The 12,403-nt window shown below is 36.6% G+C and overlaps 1 protein-coding gene and 1 long non-coding RNA gene across 3 annotated transcripts in view; one reads left to right on the top strand and one right to left on the bottom strand.

Annotated features, from left to right (window-relative positions):
- UMAD1 (UBAP1-MVB12-associated (UMA) domain containing 1) overlaps positions 1-12,403 on the top strand; it is a 221,144-nt gene that overhangs the window by 148,450 nt on the left and 60,291 nt on the right. The window lies entirely within an intron of this gene.
- Positions 6,726-12,403, bottom strand: part of LOC121028695 (uncharacterized) — an 8,488-nt gene continuing 2,810 nt past the window's right edge. The window contains exon 2 of the long non-coding RNA XR_005789392.1: positions 6,726-8,521. This is a non-coding gene — a long non-coding RNA (uncharacterized LOC121028695). The remainder of the gene's footprint in view (positions 8,522-12,403) is intronic.

Here is a 12,403-nt window from a genome sequence, read left to right as displayed (position 1 = left end):
GACGCGGGGCTCGAACTCACGGACCGCGAGATCATGACCTGGCTGAAGTCGGACGCTTAACCGACTGCGCCACCCAGGCGCCCCAGTATGAAACGACTTTCTACACAGGCATTTCAATGATAGATGATAAAGGGTTAAAAAAGAATGTAACTCGGCCTATGCTGTACTGTAGCTTTAATGGTAGTTAAAATATTTTGTTAAGTAGTGTGTGCTATTTTTCCTTACGCTTCATAGCCCAAGTATACTTAAAAAATGTGTTCCCTCTCCAAATACAGCTCTCTCCTGACATCAGGACTCTAGCATCTAGGTGGAATATAATTTGCAAAAAGGGGGTGTGGTTTGCACATCAATAAGTGAATTTTTACAGATTTGGATTATGAGCTATGTTGATACATTTACACAAAAGACTATGAAAGGCAGCATATTTATTTGCATTAGTTAGTGGGACTTTTTACTTTGTGAACTGAAAATAATAAGGCATTCATTTCAGAAAAACATTAATTTCTCAGTATACTTGTCTTATTCAGTCCCCTTCCCTAAATATTTTAGGTTCCTTTTAATGATGACTTTAGTTACTACTGTTTCTACCTTGGCATACTCTCTATATGATCCCAAAGTATCATCACCTAAAATAGCGTAACTTAAAGAGATATCAAACCATGTAGTCACCAAACGTGGTTACTCTCAAGTTGTGCTTTAGTCTCTGTTTTTAAGAACCACTGGTAACTTTTAACAGAATTCATCATGTTTTTGGTGTGTAGAGCTTGAGCTCCTATAAACCCAGGTTTGGGTTCATTAAAATTAAAGTCATTAGACTCTAGCACTTGGGGAAAGAGTTATAATTTGGAACTAATTATCCAATTGGAGGATTATCCACCTCCTTCTGTTCCTTTTTCTTTTTTCTTTTTTTTTTTTTTTTCTTTTTTTTTTATCTTGTTGCCTTTCTGGGCAAAATTTGGTTATGAGTTGTAATGATGTTATGGCTACTTATTACCTTCTGCCAGTCTAGGAGCCTATTACTTACAGCTCAGGGGTATAAATCCACAGATTCATGGAGGGAGGGGCTGCTGTTTTGAGTTTTTGTCATTCTGATCTTTTCAGGGAATAAACATTACAAGTAAGCAAGTAATTAGTCCTTATTTTCTCATCTTCAATCATGGAAAGTGTTCTGTGTTGTGAAAACTGGAACCATATTAGCAACTTATTTTTCTAGTGGGCCTATTCTTTTTTGGTTTTGTAGGTATATTTTGAGAGCTATGAGTATGTTTCAGTTTCTTTAATCATCTCCAGTTTTGGTGACTCTTAATTTCAACCTAGTTTTAATAGATTCTTTTAGATTAAGTGTGTATTGAACTTAAATTTATTTGTACTATAAAAATTATTTAAAAATTTGAATTTAGTTTTGGTTTCCAAGACTGAGGAATATGTTTATTTAGTGCACTGGCCTAAAGATAACAAAACACAAAAACAAGCCGATAAAAATCTCCCCACAAAACCGCAATTCTATTTATATATTTGTCTTGAGTGACAACTAATTCACATATGCATATGGAAACACATATAAAATAATAACTAACAGATGGCATAGCTGCAAAGTAGGATTTATAAAGATTATTATCAGCTGGTGGTACTGAGATACTACTGTGGTTATGCTGACAGAAGACACAAAAATTATTTATTATAATAAACTGTGACACTAATATCCCCCCAACTTCTGTTTAACCGAAGTAGCTTATTGCATATTTAATATAAATTTCTTAATGACGACCTAAAACAATCTTACAGCCAATTTGTGCTAGGAAATTTAATAGGCAGCACTTGCAAAACAGTAATTGAGGTAGCAACAACAAAACGCTTGCTAAAATTGTTGAGTGCATAATACTAGAATCCCTGGAAAGTAAAGATTTGGGGGACTTTGTTCAGCCCATTTCCACTGTAGTACAGTGGATTTGTGTTTTTTTTTTTTTTTTAATTTGTGTATTTGAAAATAGTTGAGTTACATCTGGAATTCACCGTTCAGTAATTTAGGAAACATAAGTTTTGTTGTTGTTGTTGAAATAGGCATGGAATGCACATATTAATGAAACATGTCCACTTTTCTTCTAATGTGTTTTTGTGCTTCCCTTAAGTCTTTTAACAGAACTGGAGGAGCCTTCTGATTCTATAGGGACTAATTTTCTTGTTTTTTATTTCAGATAGTCATTAAAATGAATGAAAATAGCCTTGAGCTTTGTAGATTCCATATGATGTAGACTTTGGCTATCATTTCTTAAAAGGGGAGTAAGATTATCCCATTAAAAACTGGATTCTGTGTAGAAAAGAATCGGGGTCGTGTGGTACAGGAAAATGGAGACAGACTGGGGCGAGTGATTCTCAAAAAGAGTTTTACATACTTTTCTCTACCAGATGTCAGGATTTCAGCCTTAAGAATTTTCTAGTATAACATAGTATCTAACTTTATTAATTTAAAGTACTGGGGTTATAAAGATGATTATGAAAGTGTTTATTCTTGCAAGACATACTTAGTCCAAATGCGGATATAATGAGTATTGATATTGAAGGCAGTTTAAACTGGTACAACCATTTTTGGAAAGCATTTTGGCAATAAGTATCTAGAGCCATAAAGACATTAATATCCTTTGACAGTAATTCCACTTCCAGGATTCTATTCTAAGAAAATAGTCTTTTTAATCCACAAGAAGGTCTATGTGTAAAAAAAGATGGCAATTCATTCAATGGACTATTTTTCAGTTTTCATACATGCAATTGATGATTATTCTTCAATAAAATATAGAGACTCTTGGTTTCATTATTTCAGTTAAATATATGAAGTACAAAATTGTATACACAGTATTATTGCTGCTATGTAAAAGCTGTGCAGAAAAAGATGATGTGGGACATAAAAGCATTAAGAGGAGTTGCCTTTGGGATGATAGATACAGGAGAGAAATCATTCTTTCCAATGTTCTTATTTTCCAATTGTCTATAATGAGTGTATCTTCTGTTTTAAATGATAGGTTGGTGATGAGGAAACAATGTATTTACTCAAAGGCAGTTTTTGCTTAATAGAAGAACTATTTTATACGGCAATAAAAACAATGGAGTAGGCTACTGAGGATGATCTTCAGGAGATATGTTGGTACTTTTCTGCCTTGGCTCATTTAGGTTTAAGATCCCTTAATTAGTTGATCACAGAGCACCACATCTGATCACGATTTGTCAAAACATCTGTCCTCTCACTCAGGGGCCTTTCCAGCAGGGAGAGAAGTGAGGTGACTTGGAGGTTATTCTTCACATCTCATTGGAAGTCACACGACCCCAACTTTTCTCATTGATCAACCTGTCAATGTCATTGTATTGGTTATAAAGTCGTATTTCCCCCTAAAACATGTTGCGGGCTCTTCATTTAAACATGTATTTGTCTAAAAACCTTGTTTCTTTGTTTCTATGATGTCGAGACTCTTAGTCGAAGATCTTAATTTCTCCCTTTATAATAGTTTTTGAGAATATAATTTTATCAGATGAGTGCAAGGATCTTTGTTTTTTGTTTCCCCTAATATAAAACCCTTCCAAATATCTGATTGACGGGGAAGGGAAGCACAGTTGGATTACCAGTCACTTAACTGGTAAATTTAATTCTTCAGTGTGTTCATCCCCCATGTGTTCATCCCCCTATACAGAACACCTTTTGGGAAGAAGATTTTGTACAGTGAATTTTTCTCTTTATTTTCATTTGAATTACTGTATTGCAATAATATAGTAGAAAGTACATTTTGGGGAGCCTCTTCTGCTTACCAAATGTCTGATCAAGGACAAGTTAAGGTTCTATTCAACTTCAGTTCTTAGTCAATGAAGTAGGTGAATTAGATATGGTATGTGAGGTTCCCTCCCCTCCCCCCCGCCCCCGGAAGTCCTGGCTCTTGACCTCTTGGGAAAGTGAATTGGAATTTTGCCACCAAATGCCAATCTTTGTATTACTGCTATGATGATGGTGTGTGGGTGTGTGGACGGGAAGGTAGGGATCTGCTGCATTATGAAGATTTTAGGCATTGATTGATTAAGCTTTTATACTTGTTAGAAAGGAATAGTCCAATAGTCCTTGTTGGTAAATTATCAAACTGAAAAACGACTTCCAAAATCCTTGCTCTTGCTTCTAAGATCTGTCTTGGGCCACTGGTAAAGAACAATTGAAGCCCTGTATTATTTCTTAAAATCTATAAACTTTTTATATTAGACGATCAGATTAGCATAGGTTGTTGACTGCCCAGAACACTGGCAAGATGAACTTGAGGCATGTTTATCAGAGTTTGTAAAGATCTTTTCCAGAACCTCAAATTTGTATATTTTTTTCCCACTACCTCTTTGTCCTAATTTCAGTTTCACTGGAAAAAATTATAACTGAAAGGTCACAATTCTGACGTTTTCTGGTTTCCATTGGGGTTAACTAACACACTGCAACATAATGTTCATTCATCCTAGTCAGTAAGGCCAAACTATGTGAGGTGTATGAGAGCTGCCCCTGTTTCCATCCAAAATGCACATATGGTGTGGGTAAGCCAGTAATGGGAGTTTTACGCAATGTTTCTGCTCATGTACACAGTGTGTTGCTCAGCACCAATTATTCCTTGCCAGAAACCCGCTAACCTGCTGCTTTTGTAGCTCTGCTTGATGAGGCTAGGTAGCTTAAAGTGACCACAATGATATTTATTTAACTTCACCGATCTTAGGTTGTTAAAGTTGTAGAACTTTAACCATCTGCCTCCTCTGCTGATTTATTGCAATTGATTGCAATTAGAATCAGAGAACTGGAACCTTGTCATTGCATTGCACGGAGCCACGTCCGATCCAATGTATGTTTATTAGGTATGTGGAGGAGGAAGAGGCAAAATGTGGAAATACTCACTTCTTTGCTTAGCGAATCTAGTTGTTCATCTCCAAATTAGAAAATATTTTTTAAAAAGCAGATAAGATATTCTGTTGATACTTTGGTAGTTATTTTGTTGTCATTTTTCCAGTTTTCCCACTTTTATAGTTTTAAAAACCACAAAATCAGCAGGGTGAGAGGTCCATGTTGGGAGAACAACTGTTCCCTATTTCCCATAGCCATCTTTTTTCTAATCCCCTGTTTTTTAATTAGGAACAAATGGTCCTTATTTTTTCCTCCTTCGGTTCATGTTACAGTTGTAACTTCTTGTGACTATATAGGGAGTTTAAATTAAAGCCCAGCCATATTTATGTGGTCTTTACACAACCAGAGATTCTTTTTTGAAAGACAAATTTCATCTGGCTCTTTTGCATTGGAAAAGGAGCATGAAGATACGTTTTTGGTCTAGTTGGCATTTTCTGAATATTCTCCTTTGTACCTTACTGAGGATTCTTGTTGTAAATACACTTAACTGAGGACGGACCAATAGGAAGACACAGAAAAAATTTACACTTTATTGAAGCTCAGCTAAGTTTATGTCAATTTTTACATTTCTTTCCAGACCTAGCAGGCACTGCTCCTTACATGTCTTTTTTTTCTTTTCTTTTCTTTTTTTTTTTTTTTTAATGAATTTCTGTGTTCTTCTACCCTGGTCAATAATTAACATGAATTTCCACCCATTCAAGGACTGTTTAATGTCCACTTTGGGGATGTCATATCCTTAGGAACATACCTTTTACACATTGCTTTTAAATTAAGAAATCATTATGGGTGTGATTTCACAAATTTTCTCTAACACCAGTTATATAATAGAAAGTCTGTGTACTAGAAACTCCTAATGTAAAAGCCAAAAGCCATAATTTTTTTTTTAATAAAAACAACCCACATTTTCTCTGCCTTGTTATGCCACTTGGAGAAGGAGAGAAGACTGGCATAAACTATACCTGAGAGCACAGTGATAATGGACTGAAGTGCCCACTCCATAGTAATAAAAAGCCTATGAAAACTTTCTCAGACCTTTGGAACTGAAAAGAGTGTGCAAACTGTTGCATAATCCTACTTATTAAGCTGGTTTTGGTTGGAGACTAATTGTGAGAACATGCTATTTGTTCATCTAGCTATTCTGGGTCTATCATCACTAGATCCAGCCAGTCCATCAGAGTATATTTCTATCTCATTGCCTTAGTCCTGCAGAGATTGCCTTCCCTGAATGGTTTTACAGCTTGACTGAATAACTCTGTGAGAAACTTGAGTGGAATACACTATAACATTTATTATGAAGGAATTACTAAGACATTGTCTACTACGTCACATAGTCTCCCCTGCGTCAAGTCCCACTTAGGTTTTCTGGTTTCTTACTGCTTTTATATCCGTAGAAAATATTTTGCTTTTCCTGAGGTGGTAATATTCTTCGCAGTAGCAGATTCACAGGACCCCTGCAGTAGCGTGGAGAGCTGCCAGAACATGAGCTGTATCACCAGACCTCGAGCTTAGATCTTGGCTTTGCCATATACCAGTACCTTTGATAATACTTAGCCTCTTTGATCTTCATGTCCCTTTGCTGTAAAATGGGAGTGGAGATACTTACCTTGCAGGGTTTTGTAAGAATTAGATGAGTCAATATGTAATTTTTATTTATATGTCTATATGCACCGTGTCTGACATATACTGGGCCCTCTAAATGTTTCAACTGGAAGGAAATTATGGCTAATGCCTTGAAAATCAAGCCAAAGTAAGGTTAAAGGGATTAAATCAGGAATCGTGCCCAGATGAAAGTTATAGACACCTAAAAGGCAGCAGCTTAAATTTAGGGCTTTATTTGTCCCATGTAATGACAAGGCTCTTGGAAGGTGGTGGAGGCACTGTTTTAGGAACTCAAGCATATCAAGGCCAATGTCCTATGAATCTCGATCTTTTCCTCATGGTTTGCAAGATAGCTTTCGCAGCTCCATCCATTATATCCAGTTTCCAGGAAGTTGGGGAAAGGAAGGATGGTGAAAGGAGAATAAAAGTGCCGGTGGCTCAATCAGTTAAGCATCCACTCTTGATTTCGGTCTAGTTCATGATTTCGGTCTAGTTCATGATTTCATGGTGCTTGAGATGGAGCCCTGAGTTGGACTCTCCACTGACAGTGTGGACCCTGTTTGGGATCCTCATTCATTTTCTCTCTCTCTCTCTCTCTCTCAAAAAAGTGAAAAAATAAACAAACATTAAGAAAAAAAGTGCCTGTGACCAGAAACTTTCCAAAACCTCTCTAGTAAGATTTATTGGCCCTAATGTGTCACATGGCTACCCCTAATGGCAATGGAGCCTGGAACATGTTTTTAGCTTGGTACTTTGCTACCCCCAGCAAAATCAGCACTCATTAATGAGGAGGAAAGGAAAGGTGAATATTGGATGGACTGCAACACTCTCTGATATAGATATCATCCTATTTTGCTTGTAGTAGCTTCATTTTTCTAACAATAGACATCGGTGCAGATGGGAGTGAGGGATGTAGAGAGAAATACCCATTGGTGATAACTAGACTCTATTGGAGGCTAGAGGTCTTTGAGTAGTCAAAGGGGATGGGAAATAAAGAAGGATATTTACTTTATTATTACCTTTTGAACCTATGGTAAGTTAGGCATGGTGCTGGTAGGAATTTTACATATATATCTCATTAATTTTTACAGATGAGATGGGCTATATTATTTATATATTTCACTGAGGAGGCAATCAAGTGTCAAGGATATCAGTTTCCCAAGGTCACACAACCAGTGACAGTAATGGAGCCAGAAGTCAGACTTGCACCTGACTAACCACAAAATCTTTGCTTTGCACTGCATGGCTTTCCTGTATAACTCTCAAGAAACCTGCTCTTGCACTTGGCTTTTATTTTCCATAGTGCCTTGTACTACCGGGGTCCATAATAACTACATTTGACCTAATTATTTGTGTACCGAATTAAACTGAACATCATGTAAAGAGCTGCTGGTTGCTGAAGGTTATATAGACGAGGCTGGTGCTTCCCTCTCATCATCACCACTCAGCTGGTGGTTGCTGCCTCTGTGTTTCTGCCTCTAGAGTCAGTAGCCCCTAGGGACATTCCTTAGGACAAAGGGAAGATGGCAAAGCCCCAGTGACCATTCTCAGGAAGCCAGAATTCAAAATTGGAAGCTGATAGGATGATGTGACATGGAGACCGGTATCTTCTCAAGTCAGTAGCCAGGGAATTATCCTTGACTTTTTCTACCTCTTCCTCTACTCTAAAGCCAGTTGGTCACCAAGTCATTTTGTTTCTACCTCACCTGCCCTTTCCACTACCTCCCCACCACAGCTGCAGTCATTCAGACTTGATTATCTCCCACACGGACTGCAGAGAAGAGTTTCTGAAATGGCCTCCTTATCTTCAGATTTTGCCATCATTCAATCCATTTGCCCACAGATCTGACCACGGAGCTGCCTTACCTGATGACATCGGGGGCTCTTCAGCTGCTTACAGAACCAAATCCAATGACTTGGAGGCGCGTGCCCCATCATTACCTGGCCTTGCCCCGTTGTGGTTTACAGTTTCTTACCATGCTGGGCAGAAATCACACTTGTGCAGAAGGGCCACTGAAGCAGATCAGAAAGAGGTGTACCATTTTTAGCTGGATAAATTTCCATGGGTGTTACTTTTTTTTGTTTTTTAAACCTTCACCTCATGCCTGTCAACACTGAGAACCAAAACCAGTATTGTGTGCTTTCAGCTTAGTTGCAGTTTTGCTCTGAAAGAAAAATGGGTTCAAATTCTAGCCTAAGGTTATTTAGTCACCAAAACATCCTATTAGTAACTTGGCATTGTTATCTTTATCATTGCCTCAATAAAACCTGATTAGCCTGGTTAATAAGTTATAATTCCCTAGCTTCTTACCAAAGAGTATATTTGAAATATCAGACCATTTCATTTATTTCAATAAATACTTCATGAACACCTATTTTGAACAAAACTCTGTTAAACATTGCTCTCCATGTCTTAAAATTTCTGGATAATTACTCTGTTGAAGATTTGTGGTTAAAAAAAAATCATATTGCACTTCTAAAAGCTCATCGTTGCAAACTCATGTAAGACAGTTGACCATAACTGAAGCCCAGGATTAGAGGCTATAACTGTGTTTTCAGCAGTAATTGTCACTCAAGCCAATTTTAGGACCAACCATCAATTAACCAAATGAATCAGTTAACCACTGCTTTCCTTAACAAGTTAAGTGTTAAGGAATTTTACTAATGCAGAAAGGTGGTACCCTGGGAGAGTATGAGATTGGAAAATGATTTATTATGAGAAGTATAAGGTTAAATTACATATAAATTACAGATGAAAGCATAATGTGAGAATGTTTTCTTTTTCTGAGGTATTACTTAATCTCATAAGTGATTTAAAGGTGTATTCTGTGTGCATCTCATTTTTTTAAGGTGTTGATTATGAAATTTATAATTCTATTAACCTTTTGGTTTTGGTTCCTAATATATTGCCTGCAATTGTCAGTCAAATCAAAACCCAAACTTGAAATTAAAATTGTCTAACAACAAATGAGAGACCAAAAAAAAAAACTCAACTGGCATTTAAAAAAAATATTACGCCTTGTAAATTTTGAATGTTCAGATTTGAGGATTAAATACTGGCACCTCTCTGTCACTTATTTTTCTACTAATGATCATCCCTGCCTCAGCTTTTTAAAATGGTCTGTTGGGTTTCAGTTTAGCATGCAAGCCCTTAAGCTGTCTTTTGTAGTTTCATAAGGGCCAAGAGCTTGTTAGCTTGGAATTTAGTGTATTTTGATAGTCATTTGTTTTTAGTTATTCTTTTCTTGATTTTTTGGAACTCTTTTCATGAGGAAACTCCATGATTCTTACCAATTAGTCATAACCAGTTCGGATTTAGAAATTACATAATTTACTACTTTGGAACACTACTTTGTTCAAAGACCAAATGGTAAAGATGTGGATATTTCACTGAATATAGGGTGATGTGGCTAATAATTAGATCCTCAGAGAAAAAAATAAAACTCTTGAAATTTGTGGCAGGATCAGAAATGCGGCCAGGGAAAAAACAAGTAGTTTAATAAATAAATACTTGTTATTAGTGAAAATTGAGCATGACCTTCTTAGGATTCAATCCTTGTTTTTAGTGGTATAGTTTGTGTTTTCACTGTGTTCATTAACACAAAGAACAAGTAACTTCTCTAGTGGCTTGAGATTGGACTTACAGGAAAACATTAGGTAGTAATTAAGAGCAAGGCTTTTTTTTTTTTTCCTTAGTTTGTGAAATTTTAAGTATACTTCCTAATGCGGTCACTACTTGCCACATGTAGCTATTGGGCACTTGCAATGTGACTATTCTGAATTCTGATGTGCTAGAAGTGTAAAGTATATACTGCGTTTCAAAGGCTTGGCATGAAAAAAAGATCGCAAGTATCTCAATAATATTTTATGTTGAGTACATGTTGCTATGATAATCTGGATATACTGGGCTGAAAAAAGAATATTAAAATTAATTTCACCTTTTTCTTTTAACTTTCTTACTATGGTTACCAGAAAACTGAAAATCACATATATGGTTCACCTTAAATTTGACTGGACTATGCTCATCTACTAGGCTAAAAAAAAATCTTTAATATGTATAGTTAATATTGGTTATTAGCAACATATTTGATTCAGATTTTTAACATCTTGAAGAGACCATTTTGGGGGCAGTTTGGGAAGCCCATTTATTCTTTTGCTCCGTGCAAGGGTTGCAGGTTGAAGCAGCTGTTCTTTGGAATTGCCAACCCTGTCAGTTGACTGATAGCAATCGATAGATAGTTATGGAAGGAATAAATGCCTCTTTGTTGTCACACAGCCTAAGTGAATGAACTGCACCTACTGTTTCTCTCCTTTCCACCTTTCTTCCCCTGAGGGCTTTGACGTCGTTAATAATTGGTTGATATTTATAGTAACATAAATCTAAACGCAGGTTTTCAAAGACCCAATTCATATATTACCATATACTATAAATGATGGTATGTCATAAGTTATCATGGCTTATCATCTTATTTACAACCCTTGGCTAATATTCTGTCACTTATTATATCATTACATATTATTACTGATGATAATATCTATAACCAAAAATGAATTTTTCATACTGTGCTTTTATAAGAAACCAGCCGAAGCAGAGTCTGCATGTAGTAAGAGCTGGGACACAGGCACTTATTAATAATCAGCCTCTTTTCCAGTGAGATTTAACTATTTCCTTTGTGGGGGAAAAAATCATAGAAGAGCTGTGTGTATTTTATTTTAAAATCTTTAATTTATGAACTGTTTGACACCACCCTAAAACGTTTTGGAGCACTGAGATTAGTAGAATGAGGTCACATTATGTTAGGCAGAGAGGCCATTGAATAGGCGTTGATAATAATAAAACCTATAAAGGTCATTCTGTGAAGATAAATGTAATATTTGAATTAGTCAGTCATTTGATTTCTCTAAAAACATAATAAGTTAATCTTGTTCCAAAAAAAAAAAAAAACCCTCCAATACTGGTAGTTTTCTTTTTAATGCCTTTCCTCTTAGGCAATCTTTTGTACATCATGCAAAGGACCATACAATTAGCATGAAATGAGAGAGTGCTTTTTAAATTTGATGAATAAGGGCTCTTTTTTCTCCAGCTGATATGCATGCAAGGTGGAGGTCTGTATCTCACCAGCAGACTATTTGGTATCTACCCTATAAGTAGCTCCCAGTTTATATGTGTGCCTTAATGAGGACAGAGGTGTGGAAGTAATAAAAAAAAGAGCTGAAAGTGCATAAAAAAATAGCTCAACGCTTTAGTGTAAATGCTGCAAGATTCCCAGATTTGGACAGCTGGGCTTTCCACCTTGCCCTGGATTCCAAAGATGGCCGTGTCATCCTTTTTTTTTTTTGGCAGTCAATTGAGGACATATTAGTAAGACCTCCGTGAGCATGAAAAACTGTTTTTGGTGCTGGTGCGGTTGTCTTTTCTGTCATTTATCACGAAAAGTATTGTTAATTTTTTTTTCTAAGTGTTACTCCTTTAGAAAAGTTTTTATGCCTCTATATTATTATGGGCTGTTGGCTCTACAGAAATACTTGTCTTTGAAGTTGGAGTATTTGCAATATGTTAATGAACGTTATTATTTTTTTTTTAATGTTAATATACTGTTTCATTAGGTAGGAGTGGATGCTCCGCTCCTTGCTGTTTTAAATGGCACAGTGTTTAAGAGATTCCTGGTATTGCTGGGAAAGTTTTTATAACTTACCAGTCATTTTTGTTTTGGGCTTCATTATTCCCTCATATGTAGCTAAAGCATTTCCAATTGCATAAAAGAAGGCAAAATGGGGGCACCTGGGTGGCGCAGTCGGTTAAGCGTCCGACTTCAGCCAGGTCACGATCTCGCGGTCCGTGAGTTCGAGCCCCGCGTCGGGCTCTGGGCTGATGGCTCAGAGCCTGGAGCCTGT

This window comes from Herpailurus yagouaroundi, unplaced genomic scaffold, assembly GCF_014898765.1.
Source record: "Herpailurus yagouaroundi ecotype Mexico unplaced genomic scaffold, PumYag 100, whole genome shotgun sequence".
NCBI lineage: Eukaryota > Metazoa > Chordata > Mammalia > Carnivora > Felidae > Herpailurus > Herpailurus yagouaroundi.
This window is presented reverse-complemented; position numbering and strand designations above follow the sequence as displayed.